This window comes from Pithys albifrons, chromosome 4 (genome assembly GCF_047495875.1).
Source record: "Pithys albifrons albifrons isolate INPA30051 chromosome 4, PitAlb_v1, whole genome shotgun sequence".
In the NCBI taxonomy this organism is placed as follows: domain Eukaryota; kingdom Metazoa; phylum Chordata; class Aves; order Passeriformes; family Thamnophilidae; genus Pithys; species Pithys albifrons.
Window position 1 is genome coordinate 72933707 of NC_092461.1, and position 6245 is coordinate 72939951.

The 6245-nt window shown below is 35.4% G+C and overlaps 1 non-coding gene across 1 annotated transcript; it reads left to right on the plus strand.

The window, feature by feature from the left end:
- The first annotated feature begins 5887 nt into the window (after positions 1–5887).
- Positions 5888–5958, plus strand: TRNAG-CCC (transfer RNA glycine (anticodon CCC)). Its single transcript has one exon. It is a non-coding gene; the product is annotated as a tRNA-Gly (tRNA).
- The last annotated feature ends 287 nt before the right edge of the window (positions 5959–6245 follow it).

A 6245-nucleotide genomic window follows, 5' to 3' on the forward strand; every position in this document is an offset into this window, starting at 1 on the left:
TATCTTTTATTGAAAAGTACATGAATGTCTGAATATTTTGTATCTTTAAGAGTTAAGGTCCTCTGTAAAAGTAAAAACACAAATATGGATTTTAAAATAAGGAGTGGTAGATTCCATGGAACCCACTCATTCATTATTTTGTTTTAGTTGAAAAGGCCTAGAGCAGGATTTAGATGCCCACAACAGAATGTGCACGTATGTATGCGTATATAAACAAGTGTAACAAAAGTATGAAATTCATTCTCCTGTACATGCCCAATACCATTGTGGCTTGTGCTAGGGCTTGCTAATGCTCCAGTGGAATCCAGCATATAGGTGGAGATATCTGAGAAGCTGAACATACCAAACATGCCCAGAACATAACAAAAAAACAAAAAAACCCAAAGCACTCCCCTGCAAAAGTAAAGATACAGTCATATTACATGCACCAATGACATGTTCTTGTCTTCTTTGTCCAGATGTGTATTACAGTACTCTTCCTGTTACTGATGCCAGCAATGGCTACCAACTGATATCTAGAACAAAATTATATTCAAATAGAACCAATACTTATTAGTAAGTCTTGTTTTCTTTTCCCTTCTATTTTTCTTTCTGCCTGTATTTTCAACTGGGTTTGATGCCCTGACATACTTCAGCAGGTACAAACTGGGTATAAGACCAAGGCAAGAGAAAGAGAGACATGCACAACAGGGGTAAGGTGTAACACGGGACTGTTCAATTAGGTGACCACCTAAGTTTATGCTAAAGGTAAGCCAGAGTTAAGTGTAGCATCAAGCTGATTTGTTATTGTCAATTTGGTTCAAAAACATGGCTAAAGCAACAAATGGAATAAATAGTTATAAATAATATTGAATATTCAGAAAGCTCAAAGTGATTCTTCTGATCATCACAGAAAAGTTGCTGAGGTCATGGAGTTAGTTTAGAAATCAGGAACATATTATGATTATTTTCAGTGACTTTAGTGGGGTTAGAATTGGATTCAAATTATAACATGACAATTGTCATACACAGCAACAAGTTTGAAGACAGAATGAGTGATGTGAACTCATGTTTTTTAACATCGTTTTTCCTTACTCTTCTTTCTTGTTTTATTTCATGCTGGTTTTAAAATTTTATATATGACCTATTAGGAGTGTTTCAACTTTTGACGTTGTAAGGACGACTCTGAGTTTTCTTTTTATGATGTTACTCAGATTTACATTACAAAAGATATCTGTATGCATTAAATCTATTTTCTGTATCTACATGGGCTTTGCTTTTCCAAGATAAGAAGAAACCCTTCTTATAAAATTGATCTCCTACTTAACTATTACTCCTTTATTCTTTTGTCTTCATTAATTACCTGCATAGTGTGACATTATTTCAAGTCATTCCTGTCAAAAATGTTTTTTCTGAAAACATTGAAAGAGGGAAAAACATTTTGAATAATGTTTTTCCTATATACTTGCAATTTAAAAACTGGGACATTTCACTCATATTCAGTCAGATGGGTTTTTTTCCTCTGTAGGTGTAGCCAATTTATCTTTGTCTTTCTCATGCTTCCCCTGAAGTACATTTATAATCACAGAATGGTTTGGGTTTATAAGGGACATTAAGAATCATCTAGTTCCAGCCCCATGGGCAGGGACACCTTTCACTAGTCCAGGCTGCTGAAAGCCCCATTGAACCTGGCCTTGAACGCTGCCAGGATTGGAGCATTATATTTCTTAGAATATTTTACATAATGAGAGCCTTAATAATTTGCTTTTTCATCTCCTTTTTCTAGATTAGTAAAGATGTTTTGTTGCCATTCTTTTCTCACAGATCACGCATTGTGATCCCTAACCACTCAGGTTAGGACTTTCAGTATCCAGCTAGTTAGGAAGGTACAGCCATAGAAGAACAGTTGGCAGAATCTTGAGGAAGTACAACAGAGCTGTGATATTCTGGTCAGGATAACAAGAAAAAGCCTGTATTGTTTCCCTCCCTAGCTGATGGGAGTTAGTCACCAGTGGTCCTATGTAAATCTGTTCTTTGTCATATGCTAGAAGAAACAGTAGGAAATTATATACCATTCAAAGTACTTGTGTCCTAATTCTGTCCTGGTCTTCACTCATGTAGTCTCTAAGACCCTTGTCAACTTTGATACTGATAGTCCAAACAAATTGTTTGCTGTCTGGGCATATTCCAGTACACTCTTATCACTATGTGAATGTGAATTGTATAGGTAAGTTCTGCTGGGATAGCAATGTTGTTCCAGCCTCTGCAGAGGAAGGACAGGTGAGGGAAACAAAGTTCACTAGGCTGAACAGCTATGTCTTTATCTATCTAAAGCCACTTTTGATGGTTTCCTTATCTTGTAGATGGTTCCTTCTCTAACATCCTCATTTTTCCTTAAGCTCCAGTGATTGTTCCATCCTTGATTTGCCCAGAGAAGTTGTGAATTCTCCATCCCTGTAAGTGTTCAAGGCCAGGTTGGATGGGGCCCTGAGAAACCTGGTCTAGTGGAAGATGTCTGAGGGAGCTGGAACTAGATGATCTTTAAGGTCACTTCCAACCCAAACCATTCTATGAATCTCTGCAGGATTCTGTGAAGGAAGAGAGATATTAAGGGAAATTTTAGGGCTGAGAAACTTAAGGTATTCCACTTAATTATACCACCTACATCACCTATGAATTATCAGGCTGTGAGTGTGTACTTTTCTTTATAAAATCTTTTTCAGATAGACTATTGGAATAATAAAATAGCAGCCCAAGGAGTTGAGAGTGTGAAAATATCAGATGTTAATTCAGAAATTATAAAAGCTGTGGAAGAATTAGTACGTTTTAAAAATTGTTTTTATATAAATTAAGTAAAAATGCTTGCATAGTTGAATTTTCTGTGTTGACCTGAAATAATTTGAACTCGTACTAAAGGTATCTTAATGATTTAATGTTCATTAGAAATCCACCAAGGAAAGTGATCTATTGAATATAAAGCAAAGGATTCTGAATATTAATGAAGCATTGGAGGGTTTTGAAAAGTAAAAAATAAGAACTTGAGGGAGAAAATGAAGAGTTTTGCAAAAAATAAGAAATAGGTAATGCCTGCAACATAAATATAGCAAACAAGCTTAATTTTTTCACTGAAAACATGCCTGTAAAAGTGAACCATAATTTTATTTTAAGTCTATCTGTAATGTTACATTCCAATAATTTCAAATCATTTCAGGCTGAAATTTATCATCTAACTTTTTATATTTACTTGAAAGAAAAATAGCTAAAATTATGTAAATCCCAAAACATATGCATTGTGGAAGATTCTGAAATTCTTTTTTCATTAACAGAGACCTCAGTCATAGAAACATTTCAGTACAAGCTTTTAGGATTTTTTTCCATATGTGATGTTTATAAACATAGAATCTGAAATACCACTTTTCTCTGTTTTCTTTGAAAGTAGTAAGATATTATGCACACATATTTTGCAGCTCTTCAGTGTATTGATTCCAAATAGCTATGCTTTAAACTATATTGTACATAATAATGTATTTGTAATATCACAGGCAAAACCCCCCATTTTTTAGTTACTTCTTCCTTTGAACAATAGGTATATGCTGGTTTTATGTATCTGACACATTATCTTCTTTATCCTAGAAACTTTGGATTTTATTGCCTGGTTTCAGCAAAGTTATCTGAAAAGAAAATTTCTTGAAGATAATTAGATTCTTACAAATTTGTAGAAATTGATGAATTAGTTGAATAAATACATCCTGTCAGCATGAAAACATTCCTTACTGGATCCAAAAATGCCATACAAAAAGGTGTGGGAAAAGGGAGGGGATAAAAAGATGAAAGAAAGGAGGAGCTATGTTCAAACTTCTTATTAATGGTCTAAGTCAGAACTCATACCTTAACTTACCAAAGTAAATCAATGATGGGACACAAATGGGTAATAAACCAAGCTTCATTACTTCTGATGTTGATGGAGCTACTTAAGGGATTATTAGAACATTTTAAAATTAGTGACAGAGCTTTCCAAATTTATTATTTTCAATTTCATTGATATCTTTATTGGAGGATAAAATTTTTATTTCGTCATACCTGTCATAATGGAGAGAGATCTTTCCCCTTTCGGAAGTATTAAGTGGTAAGCCGAGAGAAGAAACTCAGATTTGTAAGAACATATACAGACAAATATGGAGAATCAGGATTGAGAGGGGAGTTCTTGGAAAACAGATTAGAGAAACATTATTACTTGAGACCATCTTGTGCACTAAAACTTTACAGGGGTTCTAGAAAGACTGGGCATATTCACGAGAGATCCTTAGAGAATTGTCTATTTCTTACATAGTTAGTATTGTGAGTACATCCTGATCATTGTCCTTCCACATTTTCAAGGATTCAAGAAATGAATGTGAAAGTTCAGATTCAAGACCCAGAGACTGGCTATGACAAGCTCCCAGTAATGAAGGATTCCAGGAGCTAGATCTATTTATCTCTTTAAAAGATGATCTAAAGCCATCCTTTGAAGAGGAAGTATCTTTTCAGGCTGCCATTTAGTCTGAAATAATGAATGTAGACAATATAGAATTCAATTCAGAAGTATTACCTTTTAAATCTTGTTTTAGTGGGAAAAAAAGGATTCTCAGTCAGCCTGGTACAATCCCAGATTTCTATCTATTACTTTCTTATGATAATTTAAGTTAATTCCTGGAAGGATTTCCTGGAATGCTATTTTATGGGAACCCTTACACACTTTCAATTCTACTCTCAAGACCACTGACCTAGCACATAACATATTGGGGAGAAAGCAAATGCTAATCCCTCGTGAAAATTAGAAGTTGTGTGCGTTCCTCTTGAGTGTTGCTGAGTGTAAGGAGAAAGGAAGAGGATTGTTTGCAGGCCTTTTATTTGAAAGTCCCCTTTTATATTTTTGGAGTTCTTTATTTCATAAGAGGTGTTTTAAGCAAAGGCTTTAACTAAATGTAGTTGAGGGGCTGCCATTCAGTGCTATGAGAGAGGTTGGATGTTTGGCTTTGCTCAGAAATCTTTAAATTCTTTGGTCTGCCACTAATCTCCTACCTTATATTGGAGATATTTTGCATGTCAGATCATTAATCTGATACTCTGAGACTTTTCGAACCTTTCACAAAATTTCTCAATGTAATCTCACTTTATTTTTAATTTTCCTTTCTGAGTACATTGTGATTTATGTATGGTATTTCATATTGGAGAAGATTTGCAGTGTTGTATGGAATTGCTAGATTCCATCTGCGTGTGATTCTGTAAGTCAACACACTGTATCATATTATTCTAAGAATTTGAGTGCTTATTTTGATTAACTGTAGCCTAACAGAGCCCTGGCAGGTTACTTCAACAAGACTAAAAAAGAGTGACTGTCCATTTCCTATGAGGCTGCAAAATACAGAATTGTCTTCTGATGTTCCTCCTAGAAAGTTTGGCAGTGTATCTGTCCTTGCATACTTGCATTTAGAGCATGCAGTACAAACAAGAAATGTATCTCATGCTCATCTGAGATTCCAGAGGCATATGCAATTTGAATAGTCTCATTTCCTATCCTGTGCTTTTTCTTGGTGTTAGAGAGAGAGTGTGTTCTACATTCTCCATTTTTTTTAAATGGATATCATATTTTCTCAGTGAGAAAATAGAGGCCCGTAGAAATGGACCTACTTTCTGTAATAAAAACTTCCCTAGGCAAGGTGAGTAGTTAATTGTCCAGTGACCTTTTTTCAGTGTGGTCTTGAGGTAATCTGTTTCTGGTAGAGATTTCTTTTTCCTACATAGTCCTTGTTATGACCCGCCTTTGAGGCAGCGTAACTGAAGTTCTTGTTAATCCATCACTTGGGGTAGATTAGAGTGAAATGACACTGAATGACTCATTATTAGATTATTTGGAGATTGAAGGGAAGCACCAGTGGTGTAGTGGTATCATGCAAGATTCCCATTCTTGCGACCTGGGTTTGATTCCCAGCTGGTGCAAGGGAAACCTCCAGCTCCCACCCTTTGTAGTGCCTATACATGTTGGGTGTAGTTCACCAAGATGCATATAGGCAATGTGTTTTGTTCTCTCTTCTTTTGTGCTTTTTGTTACTTGAATTTTGGGAAGGGTAATAAAGTTGCTGTGGGCTTGCACTCTCTTACAGGTGTTTCAAGGACTATTTAAACTGCAAAACTGTATATTTAACAACTAGCAGTTCACATGGGCTGAAAGTGAAATATCCAATGTGTCTGCGTGCAAGTATGAAATAATCCATAATGCTTAGTCC